The sequence below is a fragment of the Lithobates pipiens genome, unplaced genomic scaffold, assembly GCF_037356315.1.
Source record: "Lithobates pipiens isolate NorthernLeopardFrog02 unplaced genomic scaffold, aLitPip1_a1.2 Scaffold_13, whole genome shotgun sequence".
Lineage (NCBI taxonomy): Eukaryota > Metazoa > Chordata > Amphibia > Anura > Ranidae > Lithobates > Lithobates pipiens.
In genome coordinates this window covers 22122831-22144856 of record NW_027507718.1, presented here as the reverse complement: position 1 = coordinate 22144856, position 22026 = coordinate 22122831, and the positions used below count along the sequence as shown (strand labels likewise).

Here is a 22026-nt window from a genome sequence, read left to right as displayed (position 1 = left end):
GGGTCATTTTGTGCATTGGCTATGCTTCTTTATGGTGTACTGAGGGTTAAAGCGGGGTTCCACCCTAAAGTGGAACTTCTGCTGATCGGAACCCTCCCCCCCTCCGGTGTCACAATTGGCACCTTACAGGGGGGAGGGGGTGGAGATACCTGTCAAAGACAGGTATTTACTCCCACTTCCGGGCATAGACTCCCATGGGAGTCTATGTCATTTCCTGTCCTGCCACGCTGTCTGCTGGGACACACACGGGTCCCAGTGACAGCGCGGACAATTCCTATTGCACTGCGCGACTCGCGCATGCGCAGTAGGGAACCGGGAAGTGAAGCCGATTCGCTTCACTTCCTGATTCCCTCACCTAGAATGGTGACGGCAGCAGCCGAGAGCCGAGCGATCGATCGGCCTCAGCTGCCGGCATCGCTGGAACCCGGGACAGGTGAGTGTCCATTTATTAAAAGTCAGCAGCTGTAGTATTTATAGCTGCTGGCTTTTAATAAAAAATTTTTAGGTGGAATCCCTCTTTAATAAAATCCAGTGTAGATCAGCATGCATATAAGAGGGATTTACACCACCCACTCATCTTCTTGATAAAGTCATCATAACGATGGAATGTGTGGTATGGAATCTTACTGTAATTAAGACATCAGTGTTTTGTTTTTAGTGCCTCCAACCTTACGTTAATTTTGTGAACTTAGTTCAGAATATCAGTGCATACCACAATCCTTTCCTGAATTTGTTAATTTATGGTATTTTCTTACCACAGTATAAATATCTCCCAACAAAATTAATAAGTAAATAATCTGACTTTATTCATTAACGAGTATAATTATACAATGTCATACAGAACTAGATTTTCTGGCGATTGATTTTTCACACATACATTATCAAAACATCAATGAAACAATATCTGAATATATAATTACTCCAAAATCTAAAGTCCAAATTGGTCTGTTGGAAAAATATGTGCGGTAATTTATGCTTTATATTCAAGAACGCAATATCCCTTGTCGCTCAGGGAAACAGTCCTCTGAATTTCTCCGGCCAGAAGGAATCCAAAGTATGTCTCACAAAGTCAACTGAACAATATTGCCAATTTAGAAATAAGTATTAAACCAACAGAGTACAAAAAATAAATGGAGCAATAAAACTCTCCCTGGGACCACAGAATTATAAATTTATGTAAATATGTTTATCTGAATTCCCTTAAACACGGTTGCAATAATGCACAACTTAGACAGACAATCAATGTCAATACATAACCTATAAAATATAATCCCTACAATTTTGAGAGAGAAGATGAAATAGAATCCGTATGATCTGTATCTTACCAATCATCTTAAAAGGGGAAGCAATATCTAAGCACATTGAGTTGTTCCAGTCACAAGGTCCAGAAAGATAGGAAGTGGTCAAATATCGTCAGACTTCTTGATATCTAGGAGTGCATCTGGTGTATGGGTCTATGATCCCTTCCTTTAGGGCCCTTGCAACCTTTATACCATTTTGGGACAATAAGCTCATACAATTATCCTAAGCTCAGCCCAGAAGGTTTCGCTCAGTCTCCATTGGTTGGGGAATTCTAATGATTTTCCAGGTGCAATTAGGTAATATTATCTTCAGCCACCGGATGTGTCTGAGGACAAAAATGTGTTCTACTTATTTGTTAAAAGAAAAATATGTTTTCTTTCATAAAGGGTATTATCTATATATTGGGACTGTAACAGGGCCGGACTGGCCTACCGGGATACCGGGACATTTCCCGATAGGCTGCCTGCCCTGGGGCCGCTTTGGGGTAAGCTGTGGCTGCAGTGCTCCTCTCCCTATTCGTCCTCCCCTCCCCCCTCTACATGTCACACACAGCAGACATCTCACATTGTGTGTCTCGGAGCTGAGCTGAGAGTGAAAAGTCCCGCCCTCCTCCTAGTCCAGCTCGTGTGATAGACAGAACACTGTGTCTATCACATGAGCTGGTCTAGGAGGAGGGCGGGACTTTTCACACAGCGCGGCTGAAAGTTTCACACTGAGCTCAGCCACGGACTGTGACTTCACCTGCTGCTATCTTGATGAGACGATATGGGACTGGCATTGTGTACGCAGTTTAAGCTTGCTACCGAAAATATTGTCTGTAAGTTTTCTACCTACATTAAAGTCTGTGCTTTTCCAATAATGGAGAGCACATAGATTTGTTTTATTTTATTTATTCATGACTGGGATACATGTGAGATTGGGATCTCTCGCACTCCAAAGTGTTTCCCTCTGAAGTGGGAACAAGTGTTTACTGATCTTCCTGGTCTTAGTGTATTCTTTCTGTGGAAGGCCATCTCTGATCATCAGAGTTCCCAGAGTCCTAGGTGTCCCCCTTGATTGCTCCACTTTTAACTGGAATTTGCTGAAAATAATGACGTTGTGATGTTGGGCAGGTATAATAATGCTATGGGGCTGGTATGCCATTTTTTCCAGGGCTGGTTTTTATTCCCAGTCCGGCCCTGGACTGTAAATATATGTATAAATTGTTTATGAAACCCCCAGCAATTGGTATAAAATATAATTTAGTAAGAATTTGATTAATATACACACAATGGTTACTGTCTTACTATTATGGATAGAGGCATGACTCCATCCTATGAAAACGTACATGTGATTTTATGTAGATACGATTACAGTTTCTATGTCTTTATAACCATGCTGTTATCTAAAACACAGTTCTTCCTTCATCCTAGATTACAATATCAGATTCTTACTTTTATTATCACATGCATTTATAATGCAACATGTATACAGGTTATCAGTGTTCTCTTAAAACGTTTGAGATATATATATATCATCAAAAGTGATACAAATGCTATAGCTCATATCACATACTGTATGTACATGTTTTAAATGTTCAAACCATCACTCCTGTTAGACAATTTAGTCATATACGGTTCAGAGATTTAAGTCTGTGCGTGTCATTTAGTGTAATATTAACGTTGCCTTTCAGCCATTGTCAGGGGGAGAAAGCCAACATCGGGGTTTGACTAGGAAGGCAATATCTTTCTCTGAAACAATAGGGCATATTTACCCAAGCCTTCCTTAAATTAAAATTATTATTATTATTTTAACAGTCTAAATAAAAATATGATATTTTGAGGTATAACCATCATGACACGATGAAACACTTTGGTGCTTTGCCTTTTCAGCTTCCAGCTGCATGTTTTCTTTTTATCAAAATTTCTTAAGATGCCTTTTGCTGCTCAAGCTCATGCAGCTTCAGCTTTTGCACATGCAATAGTGAGTACATTACTTGAAGATGAAGATTTAGAAGAACCAAACATTTCAGGCCTTGTTCTGTATGAAGGTGCCTGACTGTGACATGTTGATTTTGCGGTGCTTGTTGACTGTGTAGATACTGATGTATTGCTGTAGGCAGGTGGCTGTGCTGATACTGTAGAAGACCGTTGGGACTCTCACTGCTGCTTGAGGAAAATACACCTAATGGCCTCAAAAAAAAACTGTGTTTCCTACTGTTGGTGAAAGAAAAGTGTCCTGCTTGTTTATTTAAATGTGGTATGCTGGTAATAGCTTGAATTGGCTTTGTCAGTCCCCTCCGCCTTTTCACCATAGCACCCTCCTATGATTGGGTTTGATTTCTGTATGGAATGTGTTGGATCCCTTGTATTTATGGTTTTCTTAAGACTGGACAATATATACATTAATATGGAAGATTTGATTATCTGAACAATAATTGTCAGGAAGATCTTACTAACTAGCATGCAACTATGATGGGGCAGGCACATGTAAGTTCTAGTGCTTGGACCCTTAAATAAGGGCACTGCCAGGTGCTCATTGTCATGCATTTGCTGGTACATGCTTTTGGCTCCTTTATGTGTGACTGTGCACATCAAGTGGCAGCGTTGGCATCATACAGATTTCTTAGGCTGCATTCTGTCATTTGACCTGTTGCTTCCCTTCTTTGCACTTCTTTAGCGACCTAACTTCCTCCAAAGATCCCTGCAAGAAAGATATGTATGAAGATGTTGATGATTATTTAAAAAAAAAAATGCTTTGAGCAGGGGTGATTTAAGGTGTAATTAGGGTTTATCATTATCGGATTCTTTGCCTTTCTTTTACAAAAGTTTTATTAACAAGTAAAACATAACAAGAATATCCAAATGATTGCTGGTTACATTAGATATCAACAAAAGAGAAAAAAAAAAAGAAATCCCGCCAGCGGAATATTACATGTATAGCATGGTGTACATCAACATGAGTGCTGAAAAACGGTGAAAAACATAAACGCACCCAAAATGAACAATCACTTATAAGTAGATCAAAAGGACGTTATATAAGAGAGGAGAAAAAATGAAAATATAGTGCAATCTGTCGGGATTGACTATTTCCAACCATCATAACCAGCAAGACTAATGTGGGTCCTTCACAACCTAGGTCGGAGGAAGGAGTACACATATGGACAAGAGAAAGGAAGAAGTAGGTTAGAAGCAAAAGTCAGAAAGAGGGTAGAGAAGATAGATAGGAAAGACCAGAAGAAAAAGAGGGGAGAGAGTCCGTTCCACTAGGGGAGGGGGGGGGGGGGTGCACACAGAGCCCTTAGATTGACATCAAGCGACTATCAAATCTGGAGACCGGGTTACAAGATATCCAGGGACTCCAGGTTCTAAGAAATTTATTGTGTGTGTCGGAGGTTAAGGACGTTAGTTTCTCGTTAACCATGATGTCATTCATACGATTTTTAACTGCCTCAAAGCTGAGTACAGGAGTTTTCCAAGAGCGCGCAATGGTCAATTTTGTTGCATTAAAAAGATTTTGGGCTAGTTGGCGCTCTGGGCAAAGAAGCTCTTGGATAGGTTTACAAAGTAGGGCTTCATAGGGATCTCTTTTCAGGTTGGTATGAAACATATTTCGTAGCAGTGCATAGACCCTGACCCAGAGTCTGCAAACTTTTGGACACGTCCACCAAATATGTGCCATAGACCCTGTTATCGGGCAGCCCCTAAAACAATGAGGAGAATAAGAGGGGATAAATCTCGCTAGCCTGTCGGGCGTATAATACCACCTATAAAAGACTTTACATGCATTTTCAAGAATAAGAGCATTCCTTGAACTTTTCATGAGAGATAATGTCATAGTCTGCCAGTCCTCCGGGTCCAGCCGTCTCGCTAGGTCCTTCTCCCATTGAAGAAAATATTTGTTTACGGGGGGTTTACTAATAGAAATGATAGAAGAGTATAGTAGGGATATAGTCCCCGGGGAGTGAGGAGTAGCCCTACATATCTTTTCAAAGGAGGTCAAAGTGTACGGAGTAGGCTGGGCCCGAAGGAGTTGCTGGAGAAAGTGCTTAATTTGTAGGTAACTATAATGTTCCCGCAAGGGAATGTCATGGGAGGAACGAAGCGTTTCAAAGGAGATTATTTTCATAGGGGTAAGCAGTGAGTAAATATCTGTGAAGCCCTTATCCGCCCACCAAGAAAACTGACCTGGGTTGTCGCAACTAGGGGGGAACATTGGGCAGTGCGCAAGGCGTAGTAAAGGCAAATGAGGGGATATGAGACTCGCTGAATATTTTATCGAGTCCCAGAGGCGTAGCGAATGGACCATACACGGTCCAAGCCCCTTTGGGCGCTTCACGGGAGGAAGCCATGGTATAGACGAGATGGGTGTAGGGTGTGAGTCGACCAGGTCGATAGTGGCCCACAGTGGCATTTGGTAATTGTCGTGGAGGCGAGCGATTGGGGCGATATTCGCCGCCAGATAATACGCCCGAAGATTAGGGACCGACAGGCCCCCCTCAATCCGCCTGGCGTACAATGTCTGTTTGTTAATTCTAGGACGAGAGGACCCCCATATAAATTTCAGAAGTTTACGCTGATAGATTCGCAGTATGTGGGGGCAATTGGGATGGGCAGAACCCTAAAGAAATATAATAACTTAGGGAGATAGGTCATACGGACCGCTGTAATTCTGCCAAACCAGGAGATCGGACAGTGGGACCAGGAGGACAGCAATGCATCTAGTTTACGAAAAAGAGAAGGAAAATTGGCCTGGTACAAACCTTCATACTTAGGGGTGATATGAATTCCCAGATAGGGTAATGAGGGAAGCCATTGAAAAGGGAAATTTGCTTTTATAGAGGATAATTCTAGAGATGAGAGATTTACCGACATAGCTTTGGACTTAGTAGGGTTAACTCGTAGACCCGAAAGGGATGCAAAAGTCTCCTAGAGAGAAAACAAGTTAGGTAGGGAGAGTCTGGGTGAAGTCAGAGTTAACAGGATATCATCCGCAAATAGCGAAATTTTATGTGGAAAACCCGCCACTTCGATGCCCTTGATGTCAGGATGTGAACGGATCGACTCCGCTAGAGGTTCCATGGCCAAAACAAATAATAGAGGCGAAAGTGGGCAGCCCTGACGAGTGCCCCTTCGGATAGGGAATTTGGGTGATTCAAACCCATAGTATTCAACTTTGGCTTGAGGGGCGTCGTACAGTGCTGCCAACCAACGCAGGAATGAAGCTCCAAAGCCAAAGTGGCGGAGTACGGTCATAAGATACGGCCAGGATAGCGTGTCGAAAGCTTTGTTCACATCTAGCGACAAAAGCATAGATTCTAATGATCGGCTATGGCTCAATGTTCTGCAGTTGAATAATTCTCCGGATCGCGTCCCCAGCCTGTCGCATCGGAACAAAGCCTACTTGATCCTTTTTAATTAGGCGGGGAAGGAAAGAATTGAGACGATTAGCCAATATTTTTGTAAGAATTTTAATGTCTATATTAATTAGGGATATAGGACCGAAGTTCGCCCAGGAGATATGATCACGATCGTGCTTCGGTATCATCACTATGTTGGCTGTGAGTAACTCCGGAGAAAGGTTCTGCCCATTCTTAATGGAATTATACACAGCCGTCAATGGGGCTGCTACCACATCTACTAGCTTCCTATAGTAAAGGGCCGTAAAGCCATCCGGGCCAGGCCGCTTCCCAATTTTTAGATCTTTAATAAATTGCCTAACCTCGGATTCATGAATATCACAGTCCATAAGGTCCTTCTGGGCGCCTGTTAAGGAGGGAAGTGAGATTCGCTGGAGAAATTCTGTCCTATCTGGCTCCGATCCAGAGTCCTGGGCGGAGTATAGAACAGAAAGTCTATGGCGGAACTCATCCAGTATACGCACCGGGTTACTCGTGAGTTGGTTATGTCGAGTGCGCAAGGCTATAGGAGCTGGTTTAGAATCAAACGTCCGTAATCTCCTAGCCAGCATCGCAGTGGGTTTATTTGCTCTGACGTACCAGCGTTGGCGAGACCAGCGCAAGGTGCGTTCAGCTTGATCAGTCAGACAAAGGTCTAATTCCATGCGAGCCTGGTCCAGGAGCTTACGGTTAGCACGGGAAGGGGTATTTTTAAAAATAACAGAAGTAGAGTCCAGGCGGGACTCCAATTGTGTCTGCAATTTTTGTCTTTCTTTCTTGCGTTTCGATGCTAACTGAATAATATGGCCTCTTAGGACAGCTTTGTAGGCTTCCCATAGGGTCACTGGGGAAGAAACCGATGCAGAATTAAGGCGAAAGTACTCAATTAACGCTTCCGTTAAGTTGTCCTGAATATCTCGCAAAGATAATAACGAGTCATTCATGACCCAGGGGGAAGGTTGTGGATTATGCATTAAAGACCGGCAGACTACTAAAAGGGGATCATGGTCTGTCCAGGGAGCTGCCAAGATAGATACTGACTCCACTAAGGGAAGATGTTTTCTATACATGATGACATGATCAATTCTAGAGTGTGAATGGTGCGGATGGGAATAGTAGGTATAATCCCTGCTTGATGGATGGCATTCTCGCCAGAGGTCTACTAAATCATGGGAGCGTAAAGAGCGGGAAAACATTTTAGCTGCCGAGGAGGGCATTTATCTAAGGTTGGATTTAGGGCTACATTGGAATCTCCTGCTAGCAATAGGGTCCCTCTCTGGTGTAATGTCAACAGAGCACAGATATGGGACAGGAAAGGGCCTGGGTTAGAATTGGGGGCATAATAAGTCAAAATAGTAACCTCGGTGTCCTGAATATTCCATAAAAGCAGGAGGTATCTACCAGCAGGGTCGACTATCTGTCTATCACAGCGAAACGGGACTGTCTTGCGAAAAGCAATCAAAACTCCCCGTTGTTTGGTCTGACCATTGGCATGGAATACTTGGGGATACTGGGAATCAAAATATTTAGGATAGGAGGTAGAGGAAAAGTGAGTTTCCTGCAGACATGCTATGTCAATACGGTGTTTTCTAAGGTATTTAAATATTTTAACCCGTTTCTGTGGCGAGTTCATACCCTGCACATTCAAAGACAGCCAATGTAAAGTCATCTTGCGTAGGGAAAAGGAGGCTTAGTATAGGCTCTGTGCGCAACCCCCCTGGACTCTGGGAAAAGAGGAAAAGGAATAGAAATAGGAAAGCCTAGGAGGGCCAGAAAGGAACGGTAGAAGAAGAGAGAAAGCAGAGACAGAATAAAGCCGAGAGGAGCTCGGACAAGATATATAAAATGAAGCAGTAGTGCCACTAGGCGTGGACCGGTGGGTCCACCTAAAGATCGGTGGTTGGGCGGGACCATGATCCCACGCAAGTACCGACGTAGTGAGGGCGCAGTGGTCCACCAGGCCCACCCGGCATATCTAAAAAAGTTATAAATGAAACAAACATTAAACATAAGCACCAGGTTAATTCAGTTTAACTATTGACTCGAAAGCAGACAAAAAATAAATAAATAGCGCAAGACGTGTTATTTTGTCAGACACAAACAGTTGACACTTAAACCAGGCCTAGTAAACAAATAAGAAGAAAGAAAGAAAAAGGGAAAAAAAAAAATATAGAACAGTGCAATAATCGTGAACTCCGGTAGTTACAGGAACCCCTTGGCCATGAACCCGTCAGGAGAACCAGTAGGAACCAGGGGAAGTGACCGCCATCCGAAGACGGAGGTGACCCCAACCCCTAGTTTGCATCCATCTGTTGTATTGCTTTAATAAACTGTAAAGTGTTCCCTTGCACCTCAACGATGACAACCGGTGGGCCCCGGAGGAGCCCGGGGGGGGGGCCCTCACCTCACAAAAAAAAGGAAAAAAAAAAGGGGGGGCCACCCCTCGTCAAAGGGTACGATACCCATAACATGCCCTCACGGAATTGCTCCTGGAGCATAGGGCAAGATAGGTATTAACCGAATCTCCAAATTAAATTGGAACAAAGATGTGCAGAAAAATAAAAGTAAACTAAAATACGAAGCAACAAAACATTCTGTTCACAGTGCCAAGCAGAGGACCGACCCGGTCATAGGCAGAACAAATGTCATCCTGTGGGGACATCCTGGTAGCGTTGGGCCTGAAGCGATCGCAGGGCCTGGGATCCCTGCTGAGAAGCCTGTGAGGAATTGCGGGGGGGTGCCCCTGTCGGGTGCGGGAGGATGATACAGGCGGGTCACTCTGAGACAGAGGGAGATCCAACTGTAAGTCTTGGAAGTGGCGTTTCAGGTCGGACACAGAGGAAGCGTGAACTTGGTGTCCCCGATAAGTAAAGGACAACTTAAAGGGGAATCCCCATCTATATTTTATGCCTTGGTTTTGCAGAATCAGTAAGTAAGGTTTTAAAGCCCTTCTTTTGGCAATTGTAACTGGAGATAGGTCCGTAAACAGCTGAAGGGAAAGATTCTGGAAGCTAAGGTCTTGACGTTCCCTTGCTGCCTGTAGGAGCCTTTCTTTTGTGCGATAGTAATGCAACTTAATAATGACAACCCTAGGGGGGCCCTCTGTAGGTTTTGGGGCCAAGGACCTATGGATGCGGTCAAACTCCAGCCGATCGACAGGAATCTCCGGGGCCAGCTCTTGGAAAAAGGCCGTGGACATACCTTGTAGGTCTGTAATGGCCTTGGGAATCCCACAGATTCTCAAATTGTCCCTGCGGGCTCTATTTTCAGAGTCCTCCAACTTATCCCGCAGTCCCTCTAGCTCACCAGTCAGTCTTTCAATTTCCTCTTCATGGCCCTCTAGCACTGTTGTGGTTAAGTCCATTCTCTGCTCAAGCTGGTTGGTGCGATGGCCTATCTCTTTAAGACCTCGCATGAGGTCAGAGGAAAGTTTCCGTGAGGCTACTGAGATTTCATCTCTCACTATAGACCTGAACCTGGTTAGCATGTCCTCTGAGGTCTGTTGATCAGGGCTTACCAGATCCGAGGGATACTGTAGCAGACTGTCAGTGGGCGATGCAGGTGCTGCTGCAGAGAGCCTCGTGGTGTCATCTGGCTCGGGAGGCTCCGGCGCCATCTTGCCCTTCCCTGCAGCTGGAAACATCTTATGCTGTTTAGGGGTTTTCTGCCTACCCTTCTGCGAACAGTGCATTCCCGCGGGAGCCTGCCATTGTCCGGTGCCTGAGACGCTGATTTTCGGGTGTCTGACACGTAGCGGTGCTGTGCTAGCCGGGTGTAAAACGGCCGGTGGCGCGGAGCGCTGAGATCAAGCAGCCATCTCGGCGATCGCGCGCATGCGCCCCCAGGATTCTTTGCCTTTCTATGAGTCATGCTGAGCAAAAGAATATTCATGCTATATACAGTATATCTAGTTATGCTGATAGACATCCAGTTGTCCCACTCTTACCAATCTCTTAACCACCTCCACAAACCCCTCCTGCTTTGAGATACAGTTTCCCACACTAATACCCGCTTGCCTTACTGACAAGCAAGCCCCAAACTGACAACCACCCTCCTGTGACCTCCCTGCCTTTTCAATGATGCCTCCATTTTGTGTGTCTGCCCATGATGTATACAGTATATCCCAGCATAACCTTTATACACTGGATATTATAAACTGGAAGATTACAACTCCCACTACAGGCTAATTTTCATATGCTCTGTACTTCCATTCAGAGCCACTAGCCACTGGATTTTATTAATGACCTAGTCTTCCTCACACTTTAAATAGACACACATTTGTTTGAGTTATTGAATCAGGGTGACATTGTGTACTGGGTCATGTTATGGTTAAAACAATGACTGAAATTTATCACAGTGTAGAAATTGTCAAAATGTATAACAATATATTTACCTTTACATTAACTTTGCCATGAGTCAACCATTTTTTATATTCAGTTAAAAGTGATTACTGACCTGCATTGAGGATTATAGGTGTGATATATGTGTATTTGCTTTGTCTACGTGTGGAAGCATCCATGAACCTTCAGAATATAACTATTTAGGTTTCTGCTGGCCTATCCTAGACCAACCTGCCGCATCAGCCTTGATGGCTTTTTTTTTAAGCAACAAGCTATATAATAAATATCAAAGTGCCTTTGCAAGATTATTTACCACATCTATTCTTTCTTTGGTTATTAATGTACATGCTTTTTAATTAGAAATGGTAGTTACACTGAAGAAATAACACTTTGCTACAATGTAAAGTAGTGAGTGTACAGCTTGTATAACAGTGTAACAGTGACACGTTGGGCCCAATTTGGACATTTTCACTTCTGGGTCACTTTTGTTGCCAGCATATAATGGCTGTGTGTTGAGTTATTTTGAGGGGACAGCAAATTTACACTGTTATAAAAGCTGTACACTCACTACTTTACATTGTAGCAAAGTGCAATTTCATCAGTGTTGACACATGAAAAATGTGAGGGGTGTACTCACTTTTGTGAGATACTGTAAAGTAGTGCGTGTACAGCTTGTATAACAGTGTAAATTTGCTGTCCCCTCAAAATAACTCAACACACAGCCATTAATGTCTAAACCGCTGTCTAAACCATGCATGGATTAATCTTCACTGACCGACTCAGTACCAGGAGGCATGGGAGGTGAGGGAGGCACGGGTGGGACTGCAAAACTTGGAGGCAAACGTACAGGAGGCTTTCGCAAGTGCTCCTTAAGGCCGGGTTCACACCGCTGCGATGCGGGAACGCCGCAAATCCACGGCGTTTTACCGCATCCCATTACTCCCGCCGGCAGTTCACACTGCCCTATGCGGACGTCTGGGAGTGTCAATGATATGTTAATGACACCCCCAGATCCGTCCACATATCGCAGTGCGATCTCCCGACTTGCACAGGAATCGGATCGCATGGTGTGAACACCCATGCGATCCGATTCTGTTGCGGACCAAAAAAAGGGTCCCGTGCGAGTTTGCTGCGGGAGCGATGCGAATTCAGCCATACTATCTGTATGGCTGAACTCGCATCGCTACGGAGATCGGATGTGATTTGCGGTGCGAATCACATCCGGATCTCCCCCCGCAGCAGTGTGAACCCAGCCTAAAAGAGAGTCTTTCTCTGAGTCTGGAGTCAATGAGGATGGCAAACATGATCAACTTCTCCAGCTCAGTGGGTATAGCTCAAGCTTCTATCTCATCCTTGATGGAATCCTGGAGACCCTGAGAATCAGCCATGATGGCCTCATTGTTCCATGCAACCTCTGCTGCCAGAGTACGGAATTCAATGGCGTAGTCGGCAACAGCTCTCGTACTCTGTTTGATGTACATGAGGCACTTGGCAGCAGAAGCGGAGTGTGCGGGAATGTCAAATACCCTTTTAAAGAAGGCCATCAACTCAGGTTAACTCAAATCAATCAGGTTTTTGCATCTCCCATAGAGGGTTTGCCCAGGCCAAGGCTCTCTCAGAAAGCTAAGATATAACAAAACCTACTTTGCTTCTGTCCGTGGGGAAACACCTGGGGCAGCATCTCAAAGTATATCTCAACCTGGTTGAGAAACCCTCTGCATTAGACTGGAATGCCCCCAAATCGCTGGGGAAGCGGAGCGAAACCACACATACCTCTTATAGACGTAATACTAGAGGTGGGTGCCTGCACTCGAGGTGGGTGCAGCAGCAGGGATGGCCTGCAACACAGCTTGTACCGGAGCAGCCACAGTGGGAGATTCCAGGTGAGCCGTGCGACTCAGGAGTTTGTAACGTCATGGCAACCTGATCCATGTGGTGATCTTGCACATCCAATTTGGAAAAAATATTACAAACAAGTGGATTGACTGTATCTTCATGGCCTTGGCCTACTGTCAGAAACCATTAAATCAGACTGAGACGGAAGTACAGTTAAATCACACTTGTTTAATAATAAAAGTAAATAGAACAAATGTAGTCAATACATAGCCAGAGTTCAGGAACCCGGAATGGATAGTCAGACAAGCCAAACGTCAGGGAGTCAGAGATGGGGGTAGTAAAACTGCAAGCAGGATCTAGAGCCAGAAGGAATGTCAGCCAAACAAGTCTTTTAACAGGAATGAAGGAAAATGTCTCTGTGATATTGACTAAGGTGAAGGCAGAGATCCTCTGGGCTGGATGGCTTAAGTAGGCAGGACTGATGAGCAGGATATCATCAACAGCTGAGTAACTGTGGAGAGATAGGAGCTGGCAATTAGCCGACAGCTGAGCGGCCAGCTCAGAGAAGATATGGCTGAGCCCAGCCCTGGCACCTTGTCCATCCAATGTCACCAGCATAACGCCACCTAGCGACAGAAGAGAGAAGGTGCAGCAAGTGCAGAATTAGAGCGGAATCAGTGGATCTACTAACAATTAACCGGGGCAACTACTGCCTGGCAAACTAAATTTACTAGCAACCCTGCCTGAACACCAGGGTGCTACAATTCATTTTTTTTGCGTTTAAAATACAAAACAACAATAACAAAGAAAAGAAAGAAAAGCAGAAAAAAAGACGTACCTTCCATAAGCATATCTCACTAATGCATGTAAGAAAATTAACAAAGTATGTCAGTTCAGCCCCAAATGCCAGTATATGAAATCAAGCTGCATATCACAGCGCTGCATAAAAAACTTAAAAAAGAGCTCCAGAAACACATCTACATGAGTAGTTGCACAAACATAAAGTCTTAAAATTAGGTAATGGAATAAACCAGCAATGGATAAACAGCAAACCAGGGGGACCATATTTTATATTTTTGTACACAACCCCTATTTTGGTATGCTAATTTGTCTCTTTCAAGAGTTTTTTTAACCATTTTATGCCATTGAAGAAATGTTGGCGGGGTAAGGTCCATTGACCGCTTGCTAACCACCCTACAGCTGCTACAGGGTGCCAGCTGTGTGCAGGATGTGTGCGCGTCGCTACCGGGCCACTGTTGATGTGATAATTCAATTTGATTTCAGATGTGGGCTCTCAATGTCCCTGCCGATCATCAGCAACACACAGAGAACTGAGCTATGCCTATGTAAATAAGGCTTATCTCAGTTCTGACGGGGGATTGGTCCTGTGTTTCTGCAAAGAAGGGACAAAAATCAATCTCTTCCCCTAATGAAAGCAGCACTGTGTACACAACAACCCTAGATAGGCACACCGTTAACCCTTTGATCACCCTAGATGTTTAACTCCTTCCAGCCAGTGTCATTAGAGCAAGATCAGTATACGCTTATTGGGATTTGTTTTTCCAAAAACATGTAGCAGAGTACATATTGGCCTACATTTATGAAGAAATTCGATTTTTTTACTTTTTTATTGGATGTGTTTTATAACAGAAAGTAAAAATATAGTTTTTTTTCAAAATTGTCGGTCTTTTTCTATAGCGAAAAAAATAAAGAACGCAGAGGTGATCCAATACCACCAAAATAAAGCTCTATTTGTGGGGGGAAAAATGACATAAATTTAATTTGGGTACAGTGTCACACGACTGCACAATTGGCAGTGCCATATCACAAAACATGGCCTGGTCATAAAGGTAGGGTAAATCTTCCAGAGGTCAAGTCTGTAAGCTAAGCATTAGGGATGACCTGTCCTCTGGTATAATACTTAGAAGTGAAATCTTAGGATCCATAGGTAAACTTATATGACCAATGTCATTAATCATATCACTCACCAATTTTAATTTTCAATGTTTCCCAAGAAACACAAACTCACTTTGGAAAACCCTGGCTGCAGGTGTATTGTTTGTAATTGCATCAATTCAGATTGAGACTTGCTCATTAGTACATGGAATGTTCCTCATCATCGTTTCTTAAACGTCATATAAAAAGGAAAAAACTCTATGAGCTGATACTGTACACACCATTAGCCTCCACCCCAATATTTAATCCATTAGGTTTTGGAGTATTCATATTAAAAATGAATTTTGTCCCTTTTTGTGAAACACTCCTTACACTATTTCCCTCCAATATGGCCACACACATTTAATCCCTCAAAATTGCAAGGTATGTGCATCCCTATTATGTATGTCCCTAAAGTTTATTGACATACTATGAGTTTTATATCCTATTTTAATGTTATAAATGTGTTCAGAAATGCATTTCCTCAGGGGTCATTTTGTGCAATGGCTATGCTTCTGTATGGTGTACTGAGGGTTAATAATAATCCAGTGTAGATCAGCATGCATATAAGAGGGATTTACACCACCCGCTCAACTTCTTGATAAAGTCATCATAATGATGAAACGCGTTGGGGCTTTGACTTTTCAGCTTCCAGCTGCATGTTTTCTTTTTTTAGCTGAATTTCTTATGATGCCTTTTGCTGCTCAAGCTCATGCAGCTTCAGCTTTTGCACATGTAATGGTGAGTACCTTACTTGAAGATGAAGATTTAGAAGAACCAAAGATTTCAGGCCTTGTTCTGTATGAAGGTGCCTGACTGTGACATGTTGCATTTGTGGTGGTTTTTGCCTGTGTAGATACTGCTGTATTGCTGTAGGCAGGTGGCTGTGCTGACAGAGTAGCAGGCCTTTGGGACCCTTTCTGCTGCTTGAGGAAAAAAAGACACCTAGTGGCCTCAAAACATTGTTTCCTTCTGTTGGTGACAGAAAAGTGTCCTGCTTGTTTATTTAAATGTGGTGTGCTGGTAATAACTTGAATTGGCTTTGGCAGTGCCCTCCGCCTTTTCACCACTGGATAATATATGCATTAATATGGAAGATTTGATTAAAGTATCTGAACAATAATTGTCAGGAAGATCTTACTAGCTAACATGCAACTATGATGGGGCAGGCACATGTAAGTTCCAGTGCTTGCTCCTTTCAATAAGGGCACTTCCAGGTGCTCATTGTCATGCATTTGCTGGTACATGCTTGTGGCTCATTTATGTGTGACTGTGCACATCAAGCGGCAGCGTTGGCATCATACAGTGGTCTTAGGTTGTATTCTGTCATTTGACCTGCTGCTTCCCTTCTTTAGCAACCTAACTTCCTCCAAAGATCCCTGCAAGAAAGATATGTAGGAAGATGTTTTATTTAAAAAAATATGCTTTGAGCGGGGGTGATTTAACTTCTTAAGCCCCGGACCAATTGTCAGCCTAAGGACCAGAGGTCTTTTTACAATTTCGCACTGCACTGCTTTAACTGGTAATTGCGCGGTCATGCAATGTTGTACCCAAAAGAAATTTGCGTCCTTTTCTTCCCACAAATAGAGCTTTCTTTTGATGGTATTTTATTCTATTTTAATTTTTTACGATATAAATGGAAAAAGGCTGAAAATTTTGAAAAAAAAAGATATTTTCTACTTTTTGTTATAAGAAAAATCTAATAAACTAAATTTTAGTCATACATTTAGGCCAAAATGTATTCAGCCACATGTCTTTAGTACAAAAAAAGTCAATAAGCGTATATTTATTGGTTTGTGCAAAAGTTATAGCGTCTACAAACTAGAGTACATTTTCTGGAATTTACACAGCTTTTAAGCTTTTAATTTATGACTGCCTATCTAATTTCTTGAGGTGCTAAAATAGCAGGGCAGTACAACCCCTCCTCCCTCAAATGACCCCATTTTGGAAAGTAGACACCCCAAGGAAATTGCTGAGAGGCATTTTGAGCCCATTGAATATTTTTATTTTTTTGTCCCAAGTGATTGAATAATGACAAAAAAAAAAGTTTACAAAAAGTTGTCACTAAATGATATATTGCTCACACATGCCATAGTTATACCCCAAAATATATTCTGCTGCTTCTCCTGAGTACGGGGATACCACATGTGTGGGACTTTTTGGGAGTCTAGCCGTGTACAGCACCCCGATAACCAATCACCGCCTTCAGGATTTAAATATAAAACGCTACCAAAAAAAACTGTTAGCGATCGCAGGGATCAGGCCTGACTCTGCGAACGCTGCAGTTATGTGTTTAGTGTTTGTAAGTGAGTGATCGATAGATACTGCACTTGAGTGGGCTGGGCTGGGCGGAGGCGCAAAACACAGGTGCTAGCAGGTATCTGGGCTGAACAATGTGTTTTATGGAACCCTAAACTGCTGGGGATGCTAGTATAGATCTGATCAGATCAGATATTGATCTGTTCAGATACTATACCACTATGGGAGGTGTATGCTTTGCGCGTGGGTGTTAGCGGTACTGGCACTAACCTAGCGCTGCCTGGGGTGACGCAGACCCTATCTGACCCTAAAACCTAATTGATATCACCCGCTGGGTGATCAGGGGGTTAAACCTTTATTGGGTAATAAATGGTGGGTGCCCTGATGCTATAAAAAGCAAACTAACTAACCAGCGTCACCCATAACACTTATACGGTGATCACTGGTGAAAGGGTTAACTAGGGGCAATCAGGGGGTTAAAACCTTTATTAGGGAGTATATGGGGGTCCCTGACGCTATATAAAAACCTGACGGGGAACCTAAATAACAAAATAACTAACTGGCTAACCAGCGTCACCAGTGACACTTATACAGTGATCACTGGTGAAAGGGTTAACTCTAGGGGCAATCAGGGGGTTAAAACCTTTATTAGGTTGTATATGGGGGTACCTAACGCTAAAAAAACCTGGCGGTGAACCTAAAAAATAATTAGCTACCTAGCGGCACCAGTGACACTAATGCAGTGATCATAAAAACTATTGCTTAGTGACACTGGCAAAAGGGGGTGAAAGGGTTACTTGGTGGGCAATCAGGGGGTTAAACCTTTATTGGGGGGGTAGGGGGCTACCCTGGACCTAACACTAACTGCCCTGACACTTTTTACAGTTACAACTGACACTAAATGCAGTGATCAGTAAATAAATGATCACTGCAATCAGTGACACTGTGACTGGGAGGGGGGGGGGGGGGCGGGGGTGGTCGGGGGGTGATCAGGGGCTGACTGGGAGTTAACGTGTGCCTATGTGTACCTACATGTCAGTGTAGTGTTGGTGCACTTACTAGGATGTCTTCTCTCCTCGCCGTCTGGTCAAAAAGACCGCCCCGAGGAGAGTGACATCACTTCCTCCTGCCTGTGTTTACACTACACAGGCAGGGGAAGCTTCTCATTCGCCAGGAGCGATCAAGAGGGGATGGTCAGAAACCAACAGCCATCCCCTCATCCCGGATCGCTCCTGAAGCGAAACGGACCGCCGCAGCCAGTGGGAGGGGGTCCCGCTGGAAGGCAGGCATGTACGGGTATGTGCTTGTGCCTGTCCGTGCCATTGTGCCGACGTATTTTTACATGCGGCGGTCCTAAAGTGGTTAAGGTGTAATTAGGGGTTATCATTATCGGATTCTTTGCCTTTCTATGAGTGATGCTGAGCAAAAGAATATTAATGCTATATACAGTATATCTAGTTATGCTGACAGACATCCAGATGTCCCACTCTTACCAACCTCTCAACCACCTCCACAAACCCCTCCTGCTTTGAGATACACTTTCCCACACTAATACCCACTTGCCTTACTGACAAGCAAGTCTCAAACTGACAACCACACTCCTGTGCCCTCCCTGCCTTTTCAATGATGCCTCCATTTTGTGTGTCTGCCCATGATGTATACAGTATATACCAGCATAACCTTTATACACTGGATATTATAAACTGGAAAATTACAACTCTCACTACAGGCTCTCTAATTTTCATATGCTCTGTACTTCCATTCAGAGTCACTGGCCACTTCATTTTAATAATAACCTAGTCTTCCTCACACTTTCAATAGACACACATTTGTCTCAGTTATTGAATCAGGTTGACATTGTTACTGGGTCACTAGAGAACATAAATTGTTATAGTTAAACCAATGACTGAAATTCATCACAGTGTAGCAATTGTTTTGTCAAAAATGTATAACAATATACTTACATGAAAAGAAGAAACTTTGCCAAGAAAGTAAGCTACAGCGCAACATTGTTTATATTCAGTTAAGTGTGATCATTAGCCTGCATTGAGGATTATAGGTGTGATATATGTGTATTCGCTTTGTCTACGTGTGGAAGCATCCATGAATCTTCAGAATATAACTATTTAGGTTTTTGTTGGCCTATCCTAGACCAACCTGCCACATTAGCCTTGATGTCCTTTTTTTAAGCGACAGGCTATATAATAAATATCAAAGTGCCCTTGCAATATTATTTATCTTTGGCCACGAATGTGCATGCTTTTTAATTGCAAATGGTAGTTACAAAATAGGTTTAATAGGTTTATAAAATAGGTTTATACTTAGATTCTGAAATTTGGTGTGCATCATAAACCATGAATTGGGTCATGTAGCACATTCATTTAGACTTGTTCATGTCTTGAATTGGAACTTTTAGTGTGTGTGTGTATGTATGTATGTATATGTGTGTACATATATATATATATATATATATATATATATATATATATATATATATATATATATGTATATACACACAGTATCTCACAAAAAGTACACCCCTCACATTTTTGTAAGAATGTTATTTATGTTATTTATATCTTTTTTTGTGACAACACTGAAGAAATTACACTTTGCTACAATGTAAAGTAGCGAGTGCACAGCTTGTATAACAGTGTAAATTTGCTGTCCCCTCAAAATAACTCAACACACAGCCATTAATATCTAAACCGCTTGCAACAAAAGTGAAAATGTCCAAATTGGGCCCAAAGTGCCAATATTTTGTGTGGCCGCCATTATTTTCCAGCACTGCCTTAACCCTCTTGGGCATGGAGTTCACCAGAGCTTCACAGGTTGCCACTGGAGTCCTCTTCTACTCCTCCATGACCACATCACAGAGCTGGTGGATGTTAGAGACCTTGTGCTCCTCCACTTTCTGTTTGAGGATGCCGACATCACAGAGGTAGTGGATGTTAGACCGGATGTCCCACAGATGCTCAATATGGTTTAGGTCGGGAGACATGCTTGGCCAGTCCATCCCCTTTACCCTCAGCTTCTTTAGCAAGGCAGTGGTAATCTTGGAGCTGTGTTTGGGGTCGTTATTATGTTGGAATACTGCCCTGCAGCCCAGTCTTCGAAGGGAGGGAATCATGCTCTGCTTCAGTATGTCACAGTACATGTTGGCATTCATGGTCCCCTCAATGAACTGTAGCTCCCCAGTGCCGGCAGTACTCATGCAGCCCCAAACCATGACACTCCCACCACCATGCTTGACTGTATGCAAGATACACTTACCTTTGTACTCCTCACCTGGTTGCCGCCCCACACGCTTGACACCATCTTAACCAAATAAGTCTATTTTGGTCTCATTAGACCACAAGACATTGTTCCAGTAATCCACGTCCTTAGTTTGCTTGTCTTCAGTAAACTGTTTGTGGGCTTTCTTGTGCATCATCTTTAGAAGAGGCTTCCTTCCGGGAAAACAGCCATGCAGACCAACTTGATGCAGCATGCGGCATATGGTCTGAGCAGTGACAGGCTGACCCCCCACCCCTTCAACCTCTGCAGCAATCCTAGCCGCACTCATACATCTATTTGCCAAAGACAACCTCTGGATATGATGCTGAGCACGTGCACTCATCTTCTTTGGTCGACCATGCCGAGGCCTGTTCTGAGTGGAACCTGTCCCGTTAAACTGCTGTATGGTCGTGTCCACTGTGCTGCAGCTCAGCTTCAGGGCCTAGGCAATCTTCTTATAGCCTAGGGCTGTGATGGCGAACCTTGGCTCCCCAGATGTATTGGAACTACATTTCCCATGATGCTCAACTACACTGCAGAGTGCATGAGCATCATGGGAAATGTAGTTCCAAAACCTCTGGGGTGCCAAGGTTCACCATCACTGGCCTAAGCCATCTTTATGTAGAGCAATAATTATTTTATTCAGATCCTCAGAGTTATTTGCCATGAGGTGCCATGTTGAACTTCCGGTGACCAGTATGAGAGAGTGAGAGCGATTAACATATCTGCTCCCCATTCACACCTCAGACCTTGTAACACTAACGAGTCACATGACACTGGGGAGAGAAAATGTCTAATTAGGCCAAATTTAGACATTTTCACTTAGGGGTGTACTCACTTTTGTTGCCAGCAGTTTAGACATTAATGGCCATGTGAGCTATTTTGAGGGGACAGCAAATTTACACTGTTATACAAGCTGTACACTCACTACTTTACATTGTAGCAAAGTGTCATTTCATCAGTGTTGTCACGTAAAGAGATATAATGAAATATTTACAAAAATTTGACATTTGTGAGTGTGTGTGTGTGTGTGTGTATATATATATATATATATATATATATATATATATATATATATATACACACACAGTGTATACAATTAACACCCAAAACAGGTATAGAGATACTCAAGGGTCTGTAGCCTTGAAACATGCAACATCTGGTGCTGCTCTACAAAGAAACCAATCAGTTTCCAGGTTTAATTGTCAAAGCTCAAGCAAACAAGCTAATTTTAGAAGCTGATCGGCTACCATACACAGCTGCACCAGCTTTTGCACTCTCCAGTTTTAGGAAGTCAACCCCATAGTGTCCAGTAGTGCTGAAAGTGTATTCTTATGGCCCATACTACAAGAGCTCTCTGTTCATTTAAATGACTTCTAAAAAAGACCCATTGTCTTCAGCCTTTCAGAGCCCATGATTTGGCAGAAATATGCTTAGGCTGGACACTGTACCAAGTTGCACTTCTGTTTGGGCGTACATGCATTCAGGGTCCGACACATGGGTATTCTGAGTTCCAGGCATACATTCCTGAATGCATAATGCCCTAAAGGTGCAGCATAAATACCCCTTGGTGGAGCATCCAGCCATATCCAACTGCAGCATATTTCAGTCTGCCTTAGACTGTGCTTTCTGGATGCATGAAAACAATTGGATTTTATGCACAGAGGCTAAACACCCAGGGGGTTATTTACTAAAGGCAAA

At 43.2% G+C, this 22026-nt stretch overlaps 1 long non-coding RNA gene across 2 annotated transcripts in view; it reads right to left on the bottom strand.

Annotated features, from left to right (window-relative positions):
- Nucleotides 1-1969: 1969 nt before the first annotated feature.
- Nucleotides 1970-22026, bottom strand: part of LOC143973967 (uncharacterized) — a 95656-nt gene continuing 75599 nt past the window's right edge. The window contains exon 4 of one of the 2 annotated variants that reach the window (XR_013272141.1): nt 1970-3984. This is a non-coding gene — a long non-coding RNA (uncharacterized LOC143973967). Of the gene's footprint in view, nt 3985-13119; nt 13482-22026 lie in introns of those variants that run through there. The other variant, XR_013272140.1, reaches the window with a different exon arrangement.